This window comes from Meleagris gallopavo, chromosome 11 (assembly GCF_000146605.3).
Source record: "Meleagris gallopavo isolate NT-WF06-2002-E0010 breed Aviagen turkey brand Nicholas breeding stock chromosome 11, Turkey_5.1, whole genome shotgun sequence".
NCBI lineage: Eukaryota > Metazoa > Chordata > Aves > Galliformes > Phasianidae > Meleagris > Meleagris gallopavo.
In genome coordinates this window covers 18,143,714-18,163,878 of record NC_015021.2, presented here as the reverse complement: position 1 = coordinate 18,163,878, position 20,165 = coordinate 18,143,714, and the positions used below count along the sequence as shown (strand labels likewise).

The 20,165-nt window shown below is 38.0% G+C and overlaps 1 long non-coding RNA gene across 4 annotated transcripts in view; it reads left to right on the top strand.

Annotated features, from left to right (window-relative positions):
• Window positions 1-20,165, top strand: part of LOC116217062 — a 105,427-nt gene that overhangs the window by 49,888 nt on the left and 35,374 nt on the right. For 3 of the 4 annotated variants that reach the window (XR_004160986.1, XR_004160989.1, XR_004160987.1), the window contains exons 3-4: window positions 2,630-2,807; window positions 3,305-4,694. This is a non-coding gene — a long non-coding RNA (uncharacterized LOC116217062). The other variant, XR_004160988.1, reaches the window with a different exon arrangement.

Sequence of the window (20,165 nt, the reverse complement as noted above, 5' to 3'; positions counted from 1 at the left end):
AAAAAAAAAAACAAACAAAAAAACAACACCATGATACTGATTTTTGTGATACCACAACTCAGTACATGATCCCTATAGCACTAGGCTCTGTTACTGCTGCGACATGGTCATCAGTACGTGGACTTGGACTTGTCTTCTGAAGTGCAGTGCACCTCCAGCAATGCTTTATTGAAATACGGCTGCTGTTGCTTGCATCGTTCAGAACCACATCCTACTGGCTCAGCTTGGAGGCAGAATGAACTCTGGGCAAGGCCTGTGTGTGTTCTGCTTTATTTTGAAGGGTTAGGTGGGGTTTAATCTCTATACAATCTACATTTGTGAATGAATTTCAGCCATGGAGAATGACTGTCTCAGGTCCAGTGATGAGGCATGTGAGTTTTCTCTTACAGAGGATGTGTTCTGCTTTTATGGATGTATGCATGTGTAGAAGAGCAGTGCTTAGTAATTGTTTCTTCAGGCCTCATTTCTCTGACATGTAGATTCACTGCTGTTGACAGACTGATAACTTTGTTGCCTACAGTGAGCAGGAAATAATACAGAAATATCCACTGGCTGCTCAGAAGTGGAGAAGGTCTTTGAGAAATGAGATGTGCTGGGATTTCCTGTTTTTAATTTTAACTGGAGCAATCTTACACTCATAAATTCAAAGAATGTCACATAAACTCAATAATGATGACTGAAGTTGAATTCATTCACCGAGGGTTTGCTTCCTCGCTAACATCTTCTTGATTGTAGCTTTTAACATTCCTCTGAGAGGGAATGTTTCAGAAGAGATGTATGTCCTTGAGTGGAAAGCAGTGTTGGAAAGAATTGCCATTTGGATATTATGGCCGTTTTGTTTTCCAGGAACTCAAGTACCAAAATACTTGTTGCATTAAATGCGGAGATGACCTGGTGGTGTTTGAAAGGCTGCACAAAAATGGTGCTGTGTTGTGCCTAGCAGTTTAGAGGAGAACCCAGATGTAAAACGAGAGGGAGCAGCTAGCAGACAACACTGCCTCTTGTGCAGCACAGGCACTTTGCCTCTATCTGCTTATTTCCTGTCACTTAGACAGTTCTTTACTCCTTATCTTTGTCTGACAACCCTATATAACTTGACTCAGACTATATTATTACTTCCATTTCTTGCTATTCCTTCCACTCCTTAAGATCCTTTCCTGACAACTTTGTGTAATTGTTTTTGTATTGACTAAGGGAAGGAGATCTGACACTTCAAACTTGCACTGTGCTGTTAGTTTTGCGGAACTGTTCTGATCTGTCAAATGTTTTTAAGCAATTTGCATAGGTTTTGTTCAGTGTCAGTATCAGTGTGGCTGTGCAGGGTGAATGCCAACAAGTGAAAAGCATTCATTTCTGTTTTGTTATGAGGAATAGTAGACCTCTAAAGTCACATTCCTTTGTGAAGAAAGATGGTGTATACCCTAATGTAGACAGCATGCAGGACCGGGCTAATGAGAGCTCTGGTCTGTAAGCAGTGGAGAAAGAATTACTTTTTTGATGTCTTTCCTCCCTTAATTAGTGTACACTTGCTGAAAGATAATGAGTGATAGAAAAAAATAGCAGGATGAAGGCATTTGTATTATAGACCAGATGCACCAGGTTAGTTTTTCAGTTGATACAATTTGACATTGATGACATGGATTGCACTAGCTAATGATTTGGAGATTATTCATGCTGTCTTTTTCAGAAAAAAATGAAGAGGAAATCAGAGAGCACTTAATTACAACATGTAAAGCTGAGCACAAAGGAGGATGATTTAGTTAAAATATGGAGGCCAAAGAATAATGCTCTGGCCATACTGCTTGTGGTAAGATTACATTACACTGCCAGTGCGTTGGAAGAAACCATATGCCTGCTGTCTAGGCTGCAGTATGGAGATGTATGGGAAGCTCACCATACACCACACTACTGGTGTCTTATCTAGTCTGGTGTGACAAATAATTCTGCTCAGCTTGTCAGCAGTGACAGCTGAGACTTTTTACTTAGATGCCTTGACAGTGCTTGTATTAAGCAGCCAGGGCCATACAGTCCATTAAGTTTTTGTAAAATGAACTGTCTGCTACTTGCTGTCTTACTGATACTGGCAGCATTTGTGAGCTATAATCCTCTCCAGTTGCTGGCTGCTTGAGTGAGTGCCTTCAGCCATCTGACAGGTAGCAAATGGTGCGGTTTTTAGTGGAGAGTCTTCGGGGCACAATATTATCTCGGAGGGAAGATAGAATTCCACTGAATTTTAGAAGATGGTCCAAGTATATTGCAGAAGAAAATCATCTTCCCTGAAATGAAAATAGACAAAAATGTATTGTTTTCTAGCCACAAGCAATGGATGTGTGCAAATAAGTGACAAGTACTGCTGTTCAAAGATGTGAGATGTGGTCTTGTACTGTTTGAATCTCATAATGTTATTGCTCAACGTATTGCCTACACTATAGCAGATAATTTGAAAATACAACAGCTTTTAAAGCTGGAAATTCAGTTTTTATGAAATACTGATAGTTATCTGCAATTGCTGATGTAGGCATTTATAACCTGATAGTAAATTAAACTAAGTCCATTTTGAATTCTTCATTAAATGTGTGGAAGAACTTGCACGATGAAGTTCCTTTCCTTACTGTTTTTACTTTGTTAGTGTAGTGAGCGATGTTCCAATCGAGCTTCTGCCTGAGGACTTGGTGCAGCACTACAGATTTTCCAGCGGTGCAGATGCGGTGCGGTACCTTGACCTCTGGATATGAGTTGGTGCAGTAGGTGCTCTCACTGATGTTGGAGAGCTTTTTCATTTCTTTTCCCTTCACCTCAACTAAAATGTAAGTATCTTGGCTTCACAGAATAGAATTTTAAATTTTTCTGTTAGTGTGTATAAAAGCCTGCAGTTAAGGCACTTTCTGGATGTAGATATGTACTTGTACACATGCATGTGCGCACTCGTAATGCTGAATAGTTTACTGAATATTATGCTGAAATAAGTAGATCCTTAGATTGTGAAATCTGCATTTTGTTTTGAAACAATTTCTCAAAATATAAATACTGAAAAAATAGAGGTTTTATTGACTTACTAAAATTCTGCTTGATTTGAGTTGTACTTGGGAATTAATATTTGTTAATCAGTGCGTTATTTTTGTTCTGTTCTCTACAATACTGCAAGAATCTATATACTACTTAGCCTAAGGGCTGAAAGAGAGATGAGATAAAATTGGAGGCCGGGTAGAGATTCTTAACTTATATTTTATATATTGTAGTTTATACTTCCTTATAAATCTTAGTCTAACTTTGATTTTTGCTATTTTTGTTTTTCAATAAATAGGTAACATATATTGATATTGTATACATAGAACCCTTAGAACTGGAAGGGACCTCTGAGGGCCAACTAGTCCAACTCATTGCAACGAACAGGGGCACCACAGCTAGATCAGGTTGCCCAGGGCCTTATCCAGATTTGCATTCAGGGACGGGGCATCAACCACAGCATGAGGTAACCTGTTCCAGTGCCTCACCACCTTCAAATGAAAGTTGTTCTTTGTACTGCTGTGTATGATACCACTGCAAGCCATAGCTCACAGAAACTGTTTTCAGGTCAGTACGTTACAAGGTCAGCACTGAAGATTTTTCAGTGTCACCATCTAAAATAAATAAAAAAATTTAAGAAATTCATACCTCTACAAGCTAACTGTATAGGTTTATACATCCCATATTAAATATTTTCTAATATGTTATTCAGATCGTCCTTCCCCCTGTGGAGACTGCAAAATGCAAGTTGGCCCATTTACAGTATATTCAGAGTTAAACGTGCGTCTTAAGCTACATATGTGTTTGCATTTCTAAAATGTTAGGAGTGCTGGAAACAATTTATGTAATGTGTGGAAAAAGCGTACATAATGTTAAGAGAGACTTGAGAGAATGTGGAAGAATGGGAAGGTGTAGTTCAATAACTAGTTTAACAGCAAGAAATGTGCAGTGAAAGGATGGATTGAGCAATTAAAGATGGGTTTATATTTTGACAAACTGCAGCTGGGTCAGGAGAAGGATTGGTGCTGAAGCCAAGCCTGACTCTTCAAAGCTTACCAGTGGCTAGAAAACTGGAATCAAAACCTCTTTGCTGAAGCTGTGGATTGGCTTTGTTGCAGCCTAGCTGCGCAATCCAGATGTGCTGTTTTTTTTCTCATTCTGGTATTCCTGTATTTCTACAGCTTCTGGAATGGATTTATTTATGTTTACAGCTTACGTGAACAACAGATATTGCTAAGAGTCATTACAACTACCAGCATGCTGTATGAGGGCTGTTCAGATTTGACAATGCTGTTGTAATAATACATGGATACAGGGGAGGTTTGACTTTGAGTAATGGTAAAATCAAGCCTGAGTTATAGCCATAATTCAGAACAGATGCAGTTCAGAACAGCTGAAACCTGAGTGGGAGGAGGAGGTTCACTCTACCTATGGCCATTTGGTTTGAAATACAAGTCATATTGCAGAATGAACTAAAGGCACTATAACACTCCACTGTTAATTGTAATCAATTATACCTTACATGCATGGAACTCGTTCATTGACTAATAGTGTCTATTTTTGAGTATGAGTGTAGAAGTTGAATTTTGATCTCCTCCTACTTCGGCAGAAGTAGCTCTGATGCCAGACCTTGTAAAATCTGTTTCTGTTTGTGCTGAGATATTCCTATATCTTTCTGCGTTCTTTGTTTTCAGATCTGTCTTGAATAAATGTTTTGATAACAAACCATGATAATGTAAGTACTGAGTTTTTTTACTTCATTTTTTTAAAATGGAAGTGTTTATATTTTTGAAAGCAGAAACATTACTAATTTTATATCCAGACAGAATAGACAACTGTGGTGAGCTTTGATTGAGAAATGTGTATACCTTCACAGATTGCTCAGAGCAAGGATAGCAGTGCTAGTGACTGCCTACTTCATGTGCACAGAAGTTACTCAGTGCATCCTGAAGAGATCCTGAGACTGATATAGATATAGAACTTAAGAGGTTGTACATATACTGCATGAGATGCTGTTGTCTTTACTGTGCTTCTTATTTGCTTTTCCTTGCCTTGAGTTATTTTAAACTTTACAACCTTGAATCTGAGATGTGAAAGGGCGACACAAAATCACATATTTTCTTGGAATGGAGACCTAAGAAAGATGACTCATGATTTCACAGAATTACTGGGATATTGAGAAGTTGATGGCACTTTCCATTTGGTGTGACTTCTATTTAAAAAGAGACTTTTTATTTGGAATTGCAACACTCAAACATGGCTTTAAAAAAAAAAAAAACACCTCTAGAACCAAGTGTGATTCTTCTTTTAATTGGAAGTCTTTCCGTTACCTTGTACTTAAGAGCCATTAATTTATGAGACTACTAATGACCTGGGAGAGACAGATGTTGCATCCAGCTGTTAAATGATTTTTTAATGCTTACTTTTTTAGAGACGGTTAATTCCAGAATAATGCCTAAAACCATTTCAGGAAGAAAAATAATCTTAATGTTGTCCTCAGATGACTAAAAGCAATAATGAGAGCATGAAAAAGAAACGTGAGTATGCAATATTAATTCCTGATAAATAGCTAGTTGTAATACATCCAGGGTGGATTAGCATCAATTGTTTTTCCTTTCACGTTGAAAAATTGGTAGCACTGCACTCCTTGATGAGCTCAGCCCCTGTGCAATGTGTTTGGAGAAGGATGGAAAGTGAGTTCCAAACTTTATTTTCCTTGGGTCCCCAGACAGAATAATTGAAGATTGCATGGTGTATGTTGAACTGTCTGCAAGTGTGTTCCTTCATTGTTTCATAGGTCTCTCATCCTCACCTTCTTCTCAAGGCCTCTGAGATCATGCAGCTGGCTAAGGTCTCTTTTTTTTTTTTTTTAATGAAAGGAAGCTGGGAGGAGGAAGGGAAGGGATGCAATTTCTTACAGATTTTATTGGCCAGGAAGAACTTGGTTGCATTCCTGTGCTATTTAATGAGAGGGAACAGAATCGATGGGGTTGGGGGTAAGAGAGTGGTGAGATCACTTGCCAAGAGTTATGGGAAACCATAGAGTTGCTCTATTTTTCTAGTCTTTATGACAGAAATTGTGAGAACGCTTGTTTACGTTGGTGGTATAGTACTTCAGAGAGTACCATTGATGAAACCATTGCCAAGCACTTAGAGGACTCATGTTCTATCTGGTGTTGTGAGCAGACAAAGCTTCTCCTGATAGCTGTCATCCAGGGTACACAGTACCCTGTATCTATAGGATTTTGGTGGGGTGGAGGAGAAGGATTTTCTTTGTCTCAAATATTTCTGCTGCAAGATGAAAACGCACTGTTAAACTGAAGCTGCAAACTTCCTTTTATAGAGATGAAAACATGTAAATGCATTATATTGAAGCCACAGTAGAATTATTTGCTTTGTTGTTCTTTGTTTTATTTTATTTTTTCCACTTAAATGTTTTTATTCTTTCTTGCATCACCTGGGAGACTGGATGGACCTTTGGTCATAAGCTTAGCCTATAACAGATTGCAGTTAAAGCAGATGTTAAATCTTGGTACCTCTTGGTACCAAGTACTGACCAAGTACTTCTTGGTTTTATAGATATGTTTAAGTAAACTGTACAAATTTGGCTGGTAATAAACCTCAAAGTATGTTTTTACATTACATTTATCTTTTACTGGCTTTTTCACATACTTTACGTCATATATTTGACATTTTCATAATTATTGGTGTTGTCTACTTTGTCATCTTCTATACTTCTCCTACATGTGTCAGGGAGCAGTCATAAAAATGATTTATTTTTACTTCACATTGAACTTCTTATGTATTCAGAAAGATTATATGACAGTTTTAGTGCTGACTTCATTAGCTCTGATCCTGTTCTTATTCAAATCCTAGCTGGCAGAGCCAGTGAAATAATGTCAGGATTTTTATAGGTCTGTGAAATTATGTAATTTGTTTTGTAATTACAGTGAATACAAAAACAAGGAAAAAAAACAACCTGTCGTTAATCTAATTAGTACACAGGAAAGCAAAACATTTAATTAAAAACAAAAAAAAAACAACTTTAATATTGAAGGGAGCATTGGGAATCATGCAATGTCAAATATTTATCCGTTTCTTGCAGACAAAGTGTTGTGTGAGGTAAGAAATAAAATGCAGCTAGAGCAGAAGAAAACAGTTCTTATCACATTGTACATCCATCATTCTTACAGGGGGGGAAAAAATGTGCTCTGCATTATTTGAGTGTGTTAGGAGTAGAATGGAGCCTAGTACTGTTACAGGAACAAATCATTTTACCCTTCCTGTAACAGGTCATTGTTTTTGCAGCTGCTTTTTCCCCCAGATATACTGCACTTATGTGGCTGTCAGTAGAAGCTCGATGGTTGCTAGTAATATAGTTCAGAGTTTGTCACGGCTGGGGAAATGTGGAAAAGAGCTAAGCAGAGAGTTTTCAACTGCGGAGAAGGGACCACTGAAGGATCCTCATGGATGGAAATGTTCCAGTTCTGGCTTGATGGGACGAAAAGTGTGCGTTAAACCTATCAAACTGAGAACATTGAATTGTTCTGCATTTCAAAGTAGAGAGTTAACTTTGGATAATTGCTGTCTCAGTTATTAGGCCAGGAAGTGTCGTCATCCTGCTGGTAAGTATACAGGTTGGTAAAACGGGCAGACTTCCAAATTCAGCATTGAGTCAATGTTACAGTATTCCTGGTTTCCTCAAGAAAGGGTTCTGGGTCTGTTTTCCTTTATAACAATTGAGTTATCTGAATTTAAGGGGTGGTTTCTTAGGCTTGTATGCAAGTACTTATGCAGCTGGCATAAATGCTGCCTGTGGTCTTCGTAGCAGAGTCTGGGAGAGCATCTTCTGTATTCTTTGCACCAGTACCAACAAAACTATCTCAGCTGTAGTTTTAGCCTGCAGTTTACTCCAAAAAGAAATGAAAGTGTATTGGTGCAGCTGCATAAAAACAGATGTGGCATGGTTCTTATTTATTATAAATATATATTGGACTGATTAATATTGTTCAACAGTTTCCTTCAACTTGAGCCACTGACCAGATAACATTGCTGTTACCTGTGTTGGTGTTTTCATCTAGCTCATCCTGTACGAGGCAGTCCAACGGTTTGGCTAAATGAAGCATTCGTGATGCTTCTGCTTTTGGAGGTACTTTTTGCCAACCATATAGGAAAAGCTTCCGTTGAACCAGAAACAAGGTGGAATGCTTCTGTGCTTAAAGTCTGATAAAAGGGAGCATGAATTAGAGAGTGACTGATACCAAAAACTGTCAGCTTCAGGCAGACTTCTGAGCAAGTCTGCCCCTTCTGCCGACTATAGTAGAAGATTTGCTTCTGTGGCTGTTTTAAAGCGTGTTTTATTCCAGAAATTATTTGTTTGTGAAGCGGTACAGTTAGAACAGGCTTCAAAAGTGGTGCCGCACTGAATGTTACTGAATCATAGGTCTGTGTGGAATACTTGCTTTGTGAATTTTTTCCCAAGTGACATTAATCCAGTTCTAAGCGTGTGAAACTTCTGTGAAATTGAAGCAATTTTAGTTAATTTTGTAGAATAATGTCTCGTATCAGGAGGGAAGCAGGAGGCTGTGGGCACTTAGTGGTCACCATATTAACTTGTGTTTATCTTCAATCAGAAGAGCACTTAAACGGTGCTTAACTTAAAGCACAATAATCCTTGTGGCCATGGGTGAAACTTTTGTCGTGTTGTTCAGTGCACCTTTACTGATGTTTGGAGAGCGTTGGCTGGTATAGTTTTATATAGTTGTTGTTGTATCTAATTTCTGATATGTAGCAGGATGCTAATCTTAGATCAACTCTCTACTAAGAGGCCACTTACTGATCAGTAACAGCAGATGCAACTTGTTCCTTCTGAGTATCTTCACCAGGAGATTCCTTAGCAGCCCTGTTGAGTGACTGTGTATGTGTAACAGGTGGATCTAAATGGACTTTTACTGCTCCTTTGAAGAGAAACTGCTTTGACAATCTGCTGTATTTGTCTGCTGCAATGCACAGTCTATTAAGGGAGCTTTACTTGTGTTGTAAATGTACTGAAGGCTCTTGGTATTGCTCTGCTGCTTTGCGGTCCTTTGGAGAAGGATTATTTAAATTAAAGGTGTACTATTCACATTACTCAAGAAATTATGTAAAGGATATGAGGATGAACACGATCATTCTGGTGAATGAGTATTTGATTTTGATATTGGAGCAACTGTCAGTTAAAAACAAGAGTAATGAATCAAAGATGCTTACATGCTTTTTTAATTTTAATTTCTATTAGAATCCTATGAATATGACAGCATGCTTGTTCATCTGATAAATGATCATCCCAAACAAAAAAATTGTGTAATTGATGCTTTAAATTCAGTTTCTGTTCATGGTTAGATTTCTGTCCTACACTAATTATGAATTTTTTATTTGATAACTTAATATTTTGAGATCTCCTGGGATTGGAAGACTGGGAGTGGGGTGGGGTGGTGACAAGTCAACAATTTGCCTGTCTTATTGACAAAAAAAGACAACAATAAAACTTTGTCCAAATTTTTATCCTATAAATCATATAAATACCTATATTCTTACATTGGTAGTCTATATATATGCATGAATTTATGTATGTCTAATGTATATGTAAATAAAAACAGTCTCTTCACAGTAGTTTGCTACTGTGATGTGCACCATGGATCTATAGGTTACCTCCTGCTCAGCATTTAGTTTATTGGTGTGAAGTTGACAGTTAATTGTCATGAGCCATATACTTAGCAGAAAGCAGGATGCACTCAAAGCATACAGTCTGGTTCTTCCTTTCTTTTACCTCAGAGTCTGTAACGCTAGTTTCTAAAGTATTTCAAGATACTTTCTGACTTGCTCAGCCTTGGTCAATAAATGTCACAAGTTCTGTTTCTGAAGAGCAGAATCTCACTTGTACCTCGGAATGCTCAAGCTGAGAGGGCTCTGCCCGTGACTGTAATTGCAGTGCAGATGACAGTCCTCTTGCTCTGCTCGACCTATCCTGATGTTTCTACTGGAGGGTTCATGTGCTATAAGGAAATGTTGGCTTCCGCAATATTTTTAGCATTTATAAAATTATTGCACTGCTCTATTTATATTTTTTTGAACAGTTGAATGTTAATCTACTATTATAGAATCCTGAAAAAGTAAAACAATGAAACAAAATCAATGATTGGATATGTTAGAGTACAGATATATGGCTAGTTAAAGGATGTGAGTGTACCGTAGACCCCTGATGTCATGGTTGGGGTGCTGCACTAAGCCTGGCTCCCTTGTGCTCATGGAAGTGGAGCTGCAATGGGAGTAAGATTTAGGTTTGTAACTCTGTGAAACAAAGCTTTTACTCTTACAGCTGTTCATGTTTTGACTTCTAACATTCCTGATTCTCAGCAGAGCATTCGACCAAATGGCTGATTACTGCTACTGTAAACCTCTTTCTGTATGTACTCTTGTTTAAGGTCTACTCACCTCTTTTCAGAGGAAACCAATGGAATGCAATCCACTGCCACCTAAACCTTTTTGTCACTTTCCTGTTTCAATTAGTTTTTCTAAATTCATTTTCATGTTAGCTGCTTCACAGTACAAGGACAAAACATCATTGTGGAATATGTTTCACAGGTTTTAAAAGGAGCCCTTTGAAAAGTTGCATTGCTGCATGTAACAGGATAATTGCTGGTACTGGTTTTAACTCTGCTATTATATATAAAGACACACAATATTAGAAGATGATGATATGTGGAAGATTTTTGTAGTGTAAAGGGACAAAACTTCAGTGTGTGTCTTGAGGAGATTCCAATCTTTAAAGCTCTAATACTGATCTTTCTGAAGTTCAGTGACTTATTTCTCATCAGCTTGAATAGGATCTCAATTAATTTCTGACCTGGAATAAGTATGTCTGTAATTCTTATTGCCTGGTTAGTAGAACACGTGAACATGATGGGAGGTCATCAAGCATCTTCTGAAATGGGGCCCGGATGGTCCATAGATTAGGAATGAGGTTTAATGTGAAATTTTCAAAGCTTCTGTGGGAACGCTCCTCTGTGCTCGTGCAAAATGCAATCCATCAGGGGGAGAACCAAAACCATTTGTACCTCCAGATAAATAAGCCAATAAAACAACAGCATAAATTTTTACAGGCTGTCAGCTGATAATGTCAAGGCACCAGACATTTAATGAAATGTTGTATTTCTCATTTCCCATTGCAAATAATTTCAAATTTCAGACATTATTATATTAATGTGTTTGTTACTTCTATCTGTGTAAGTGGATGTATATTGGAGTTGGATTGCATGATCTTCAGAGGCCACAACCCTGATGATTCTGTGACTTGTCAGTAGTAAAAGCTCTATGTAGAAGGTAGAGTAGGAGGCAGTGGTAATAACTGTAACTTAACCTAAAGAAGATGCATTTAGCCTTATCTCATGAGCGTTATTAACAGAACAGCATTATTTTGGGCTGTCAGGAAAATCAATGTTGAAATATTGTTATACGTTGTTAGTATCATCAGTGGAAGTAAACTTTTTGATTGTTGATACAAGGATCGTGACACAAAGAACACGGTGAAGTACAGTAAAGTACAGTGTACGTTTCTGGAAAGGCTGGGCAGTGGGGAAACTAAAGGGGGAGAAAAAAAGTCTGAAGAATTCAATGTGGCACCTGAGGATATGGAAGCAGAGAAAAAAGAAATGAAGGCAACATTTTGCAGTGACACTATGACATTGATTTTCATAAATCTTTGGTTGTAGATTAATGTAACATTTTATTTTGCACCCCAGGACTGCTGTTCTGTGTGCTCTGACAGCTCATTATGTGCTCATTGTGGTTGCTGAGGGGAGTGTTGAAAGCTCTGGATTTAGCAAGGAAAGTGTTTGGTAATGCGTATGATATAATGTTGATTCTGCGCTCACTTCAAAGTTTCAGGGTAGCATCAATTTATTGTCCCACTGGGCTGAATCTCATTTGGCATTAGACATGCTAACTAATGCAAATTTTAACTGTGTGATAGATAGCTGAAACTAGAAAATATCTCCCAAGTCTACATCCCGCTGCTTGAAAGTTTAAGGTGTAAAAAAATTTATGACTGACTTGTCCAACTTGCGCCATTGTGGGGCATTCAATTATGGATCTATGAGGCCAGCTTGATATTTTTCATTTTCTAAACTTCCATGCAGTTATTCATCTTAGAACAGATTCCAAGTGTAGTGTTCTGGAAATTGTGTGTCCCTTTTCTCAAATATTGCTGAACTGCTGCTGGGAAGTCGTAAGGGGAATGAAAAAATAACTGAGCTGAATCAGATCACCAAGAGTGTTAGCTGCTGCCACCTGTTCGCAGGGATGATGAGAACTTCAGGTAATGCCTGCTTATTTAAATGAATATTTCTTTCTGTGTGGTCATCAAACAGCTACTAACTTGTGTATTACAGAGTTCACAGATTACTGTGTTTGAAGTTGAGGGAGAAAAAAAAAGAAATCCAGATGCTCTTAGCTGGACCATAGGGAACAGGACTGGAACTGGGGAGCTGAAAGTTGATGGAGCCAGGCGTAGCCACTGAAATGAGCTGTGCTACAAGGGAGCAACAAGTCTGTGTTTTGAAGTCTAAATTACCTAGGTTGAACATTATGGCTATCTTGAACCTTACTCACTGCTAACTGTAAACAGTTTTCTTCTGAACTTCTCATTACATACCATGCAATGCATGGTGTAAACACCCTCCTCCTTCTTTTCCTGCATATGCTGCTATGGCTAAGCAGAAATACAGCCGTGTTTCCTTTTTTTGGTTCTGGAGAGGTTCTTCCATACTCCTAGTTTTTAGTGTTACTTGAAGTGGTTTGCTTAGCTGTAGGTACACAAACTATCTCACAGGCTTTGGTGGCTGGGATGTGGATCTTCTTGAGATGTCTGCAAGTTCTATTTTGATTCTCTAACAGAGGTATGCTCCTTCCCAGCTAAAACCTGATACTTATTTTTTTTCTTAGTTACTGCATTCACTAATACTGGTATAAGCTAGGGACGGGCTGCATCTATCTACAATTTATTTGTCTCTAATCCTGTCTAAAACCATATGCTTGGCATCTTAAGAGTCATAAGTACAGAATGCAAACATGAAACATCAGGGATGTTTACACGAAGTTCTAGGCTATGATTCATTCTGAAATAATTTTATGTTGTGAATTCATAGCTAAGTATTTACAGAATAGGACTACTAGAACTTGATAATGTAAGAAAGCATAAACTGGTAAAACTTGATTAAACTTGTTCTGATTTGCAGAGTAGAAAACACTGATTTCTTAATTTCCTCTTCTTTCTAGAGAAAAGGCTACACTGAAAAAACAAACTAATTTGTGCTATCCTGAAAGGAAGAGAGGATGCAGATGACTGTTGCTAGCCCTTAGGAATAGGTGAAAAAAAGTTTCATTGGTGATGGTTTTATGCATAGGTTCTTTATTTGATACTATACGTATGGAGTTAGGAGAACAAAGTGAAGTGTAAGTAAATAGGGAAGAGCAGGTGATTAGTGCAAAACAGTCACTGCAGTTGCCAACTATGGCAGCCTAAATATTTCCATTCCTACAAATAGGAGGGCTTAGCTTCAGTCATGGTTTCATATGCAGATCTTTTTTTCCACTACTTTTAAGGGTGATGGGTGTTCTGCTGATGGTCATCTAACATTTATTTTTCTTGTTTAAATAAAAATCCAAGCTCCTTCCTAATGCTTCCCTTCTTGCATTCCTTAAAATCGCAATACCTATAAATAGATAAATGTAATTTGAATATAGTTAACAGTACCTTGCTTGGAGTGGCACACTGGGATGCTTTCTGTTAAGTGTACATAGAAAGCATTGTTCTGCTTCATTCGGTTGGGGAATTTAGCTACAATTAAACTGTGTTTCTTAAATGACTTGAAAGTGGTGTGGTCTGACTGTTTCAATGCGCTATTTCCCCAGTAGTAAAGAACTGCTGGTACTGTTCCCAAACAGTAATGTTTTGTTGGTAGTTTCCCAAACAAGGGAAATGCTGTGAGAGAACTGGTTTTGATGTTCTAAGACTTGAGTGACAGAAAAAGCCAAGTAGGAAAACATATGATGTGTTGAACGGGTATATAATTGCAGGAATGGGAAGACAAAAATAGGATTGAGCAGTATAGATATTTGTTAATTATCCAGTATCCTAAAATCAAAAGCCGGTGCGAAACTCTGTTACTAAATGAAAGGAATACTGACTTGGATCAACTGTCTATGGCTGCTGTGTTATTTCTCCCAGTGTTGCCACTGCTGCTAATCTTTCCTGTCACTGCATTCCCAGCTCTCCTAAACGTTGAGGATTTTTTTCTGAGCTTGCTGGAACTGAGAGGTAGACTAATGTCCTTTCCCCTGAGGGCTCTTTACCTCAACCAGAGGGAAGAGGTTCAAGATGGAAGTCTTCATAACGTGTGTACCTGAAGATTTTCTTCTGCTGATTAGTACACAGATATTTTAAAGAAATCTTAGGATTCAAACTAAAAGCCTGCAAGGAATAAGAAGTTGTAACTACTTAGGAGACTTTTTGTTCCTTAATTGGTGGAAACCAGGAAGACTTGATGTGAATTTCTACTTTCTTCTATAGATGGGCTTCCTACACAAGCAGCACATCATTAAAATGTGCATTTTAAAAAGTGGTAAAATGACTTTAAATGGCTCTTGCAGTGTTTCTGTTTTTGATCAGTATGTAAGGATAGTTCATCTCAATACTTTAGCAAGTTGAGATGGATGCTTGATTATTTGGGCTGTCTGCAAAGTAGCTAAGCAAGCTATTAATCAGATGAAAAGATAGCTATTTAAATCAATTTTAGAATAAATTGCAGAAGTTACTCTGACGTGCTAGTTGAAGTTGTCAGGAGTGGTTCCTTCTCTTAAGGGTTCTTTCTCTTAAGAGCGCAGTACAGAGACATAAATAGGAAAGAAGACTGGTAAAGAAAATAGGAATATCAGGCTCCATGCCTAGTTATCAGTTAAAACAGGAAAAAATGGAGTTGTGATTTTAATCTTTTTCCTCAGATTTTTGTCTAAAAACAACTTCAGCATCCAAGCTGAGCAATGCAGCTAGTTGAAATAGAGGACTTGAAAGCATTCAGTTGAAGGAAAAAGACCCCTTTTTCCCATATGCTGTGCTTGATACCTTTTTAAGAAACTTTCTTCCTGCTCTGATAATCCATGTGATAATCTGTAGTGTAATAAATGCACAAGCTGAGCTATTTGTTCTGGGAGCACAGTATTAATGATTTCATGTTCAACAGATGTTTTCTCTTCTGATGTTTCAAAAAACAACATTAAAAGGTATTTATAATTGGGCATAGGCATTGGTTTACAGATGGACAAAGGAGAATTTGATATACTGCTGAATGAGACTTGAATTGCTGAGCTAGTTTTAAAGATGGGTATAGTATGACTTGGCCTTAAGATATTCTAAGAAATCAAACTTAATGATGTGAATGCTTTTTGCAGTAACTCCACGAAGCTCGCTGTCTTTACATTGCTTATAGGCAGCTGCTTTCTGTGTAGAAGGCTCTGACACAACTAGATTACCTTTTAGTGCTGACTGCTCTCAGAAACAATGCAAACAGACATGTCCGAATGCTGCAAAATAATTAAGAAAGTAAATAGTAATGTTTTTCAGCAAGTTTCTTTCACACTTTATTTGTAGAAAAAGTGGGATCAAATGAATACACAGTGATTATATCCCAAACCAAAATCTATGATGTTTGATCTGCAGTGTGAGAATATTCTAGTGTGAAAGTATCCATGTTTCAATGTAGTTACAAAGGATTAAACAGAAAATGCTTATGAATGCTTATTTCAGTTTGGTTGGATGCAGTCACTAGCTGAATTGAGACTGGGGAGGAGCCAGTTAAAGAAAACATCTGGAAAGATGAGCTGAGGATCTACCACTACAGTGGTGTGTAACTCTGTGACCATGGACAAGTCCTTCAGTCCCTTTTTGGTTTCCACTTCTCTCTAAAAGTAACAGTGGAAAAACAGAATTCTTCTTCGCGCAGTCTGTTTTGGAGAAAAATTGCGTTCACAAATGAGTCATTCTGATATTGAGATGAATGAGGTAAATTGCAGCGACTCCCTTCTGCTGTGGGTGGAGAAAGTGGAAAAATCTCCAATATTTTTAGAGAAATGCAAGATGTAAACAAGGAGTGAGTGGGTCTGGAATTTTTCTGTGTTGAATAATCAGGGTGAGACTGAGAGGCAAAACAATCTTTGAGCTGGTCTTCTTTTTATAGGGAAGTTGGAAGGAGAAAAACAACTAAGATTTTGTACTCTTGAAAACAGCAGTGGTATAATCACAAGGGGAGAGCTCAAGTATGCATTCACTTATTTAAGTAAAGCAAAATGGAGGATCTCAAGTAAGAGACGCATGTTCTTCAGTTATGTGGAAGGTGGCAGTGTTGATCTGGATGAAAAATACAGAGGAGTAGACTTGTAAGGTTTGTATGGTTCCAGCCAACAGCCTGCACCTAGCTCTAGGGGTGTCTGGTGCCAGCGACTGTTCCTGAGAGACAGAGGCCCAAAGGAGATGTAAAAATTACAAGTTCCGTGTTGTAAGGAAGATCACTTGGAGAGAGCTGTGTTAGTGCAAGTGTACAGGTCAGCCTAGTCCTGATTCCTTTTTATTTGCTTTTTGTTTATTACTTAGATTTTAGGAAAACTACTCAAGAAAAGCAATTGTGTAGTAAGACTCAGCACTGTGAACGTTGGCACAAATGGAACACTTTGTCTTTGGGAGTTTTTTTAACATCTTAATTATTGTTTACAAGGAAAAAAGGGATGTGGTATTCTGCCTCTGTGCTGATGAAGAGAAGCTGTCCACTTTGAGGGCCATGGATAAGCAAGCATACATAATATCAGTAATGCTCTTATTTGTAATTATGTAATTTGAGTTTTAACATCTACCTCTTTTTTAATTTGGTAAATTAGAACTAATATAAGTTATTATGACAATGACAGTAATTGCAGATTGATGAATTAGAGGAACAAAATACTGAAACTAATTTGATCATTCCCCAAATCATCTTGGGCTGCAGTTCTGCTGAAACGCCGTCATTTCTTCATTTTGTGGAACTTGTTTTTTCACTTTGAAGCTGCTTCTCAATATTCTCAAATCAGCCAGTTATTATCTTAGCATGACATTTGGCCTGCAGTTCCCAGCTAGGAATGAAAAAGACTATCATTGGTCCTCTCTGCACAAAATAGCTGGGCAGAACAGTTCTGTATACAGGAACTGTTATTCTCACCTTTTGAAGACCAATTTCTTTGACTCAGAGAATCTTTGACCTTCAAAGTAAAAGCTGCAGGCGGTACAATTTGCCTTTATAGCAGATGTATGGAGGTTTTTTGTGTGTGTGCGTGTTTGCCTTAAAAGTTCTGAGGGTGATCTTTTAACTGTAGTGATCCTTGTTGACCTCATTAGCTCTGTTTAGGCTTAAGACTTAAGTTACTGACATAGGGAAACAGGTAACATTTAGGTAGAAATCCTTCTGGAAACATCCAATTCTAAAAGTCTCTTAGGAACTTGAAGCAGATTCAGCTTTCTTGTTTCTTACATAAGATGTACAGTATTTTATTTTCCAACTAAAAATCATTCATTGCCTGCCACTCAAAACAAAACTGATGTAAAATATGTAAGATGTGTGGATAGAGAACCTGTACACAGCGTGCATGCTTTTACTTGTCCTTAAACACGCTTGTCAGCTTACAAGAACAACAGCCAAGTAATCTTTCACAGAACTGAGGATGAGTTGTGAGGCAACTCAGGAGAGCAGAGAGGGGAATTTGGACCCTCGACTCTTCAATACTGTCACGAGGTGCTGCTTATTTATTATTTTTTCTCATATCAAAGGAACTGCAAGAAGGACATCAGTGGAAGTTGGATGTATTGTTTTTGGAGAACTTAATATGGAATTTGTGCTTCTAAGTTCTGGAGTACGTTTTAAAATCTTTCCACTTCTTTTTAAAAGCAACTCAGTGGTACCTTGGAGTGCTGTAGTACAAGCATGCATCGGCATTTAAAGATATTGCAATTAGCAGGGAGAGAATTGTTTTTCTGGTCAAAAGATTTTTCACTAATGTTCAAAGATTTCACTGGAAGAATAAATATTTAAACTTTGCTCTGTATGCTGTTCTGCCAACCGTTGAGCTTATCTTATTGATGTGGTCTCTAATTTTGACCCGGAAAATTCAATACATTGGGCTGAGAGAATTAAAGGTTCACAAATAGGCTTTGGGGTAGAGGTTAAATTACTGGATCAAGGCAGTAACTGTTCTCACTTGGAACCGTGTTATTTTCTATGAAAGAAGTTATTTCTAATGAAGAAAAAGATAATTGATGGGGGAAAAAAGAAAGCTAGAGGATAAACTCTGTGTTAAATACTGGCTGCTTATGGTACAGTTCTTGTCTCTGTGGCAACAAACAAATTGATATACTTTACACTAAAGTTTCAATTTTAAATATAGACACATTCAGTTGAGTAATTTTGTCCTATCAGATACTGTGTATTATTAAACAGTGGGTTGGATGTGGATAGTAATTCTTGTGGGCTCACTTTCTGATTACGTAAGACTTTTTGGAGCTAGGTAATGTCACAGAATCTCAATAAATTTTCTGAAATCCTGTGGCCAGTTTGCCAAAGAAATGTCTGAAAATCTGTGGTGTTATCCCAGAATAATGTAAAATGAAAAAAGTGGAATTTAAGTATTTGCAAAGAACTTTGCAAAGTAGGGCCTAGAATCTGTTGTACGGTACTTCGGTGGGTAAGAACAATTGTTTGGTAGGACAACTGCGAGATACCTCCTGCTGAAATCTGTGGAGTTTTGCTAGGTTTGTGTCAGAATAACTATACTGAGTTTTTCCCTCTGCTCTGTTAGATTTGCATCTCAGGCTTGGAGCAAGCAGTGTTCCTTTGCCTTGCTCCAGACAGTCTGTCTGTACAGGTCTGCCGCACAGGTGAGACTTAGGCTGCTGAACTCTGAGCAGAAGTACTGCCTTGCTTTAGTTTTGTGCTGCTGTCGGGATCCAGTGCTGTATGGTATGTGCTGTTCGTGCAGTGGTGAAGATGAACCTCGGATTCCAACCAGACTTTTCCATCCCTTTTGTTTATGCTTGTTTTGGTCTTTTGCAGGAAAGGGCTGTCACTGTAGACAGTGTTGCAGCAAATGCATATTTTCAGAGTGAGGTCTAGTTATTAGCACATCTGTTCTGAGGAGAACAGATATTATGATTTTCTTATGTAGGGAGAACTTTGACAGTGCTTTTCCTAATTAGGTTTGTCTATAGGCATCTTGAATGCGAGGCAAAGAAGCTGCATTTTATGGAGCGTGTCTGCAACTTCATCTGACACTTGGGTGTTTATGGATGAAGGGGTGAATTAGTTCTGTGTTTTAGTTTCTGCTCCTATGCTCCACTCAGTGGAAACGAAGTTGATAATCTGCCCTCTGGTAGTGTAGCGCATTTTTTGATACGTTACTGTCCTTATTATTGTAGGAAAACCTTCAACTCCGCTTTTCCTTGCGGGAATACGGATATCAGGCTAATAACAGGTTAGAAGAGCTGACAACAAATTCCTGAAAAGCATTGCTGGTTTTACTCAGTCCCTCCTGAATTGTTTTCATGAATTATTTTTATTCCCAGTAAATTATACATAACCAGAGGACAGCAAGTACTTGTTTAAAAGGCTCTAGGATCATTCACCTTTGCTCACATCGCCTTGTTGATGAGAGTCTGCTGCTTCCAAGTTCTGTGTGGAGGGAGGATGCTTATTAGCCTGCTGCAAGATTAGGGACTGTGAGAGCAAATAACTGAATGCAACTGTTTGCTGCTGAGTAAAAATGTGTAAGTTCTACTCCAAGGAAGAAAACGTTGTATAGCCTCATTCTGGAAAAGAAATGCTTTACGGAATGTGAGGAAGAGTGTGTGGGGGAGATGCTCCATGCAGTAAGCTCAGCTGAAAAAACTTGAATGGATATCGAGTGTCTTTCACAGGTACAAAGTTAGGAGGTAAACTTATAATGACTGATGTAAAAAATGTGCGAGAAGAAGTTTGTTTATTTAGGAGTACATAAGTAGTTTAGCTAGAGATGAGACAGCTTACAGATAAGGTACTGATGAAATTTTG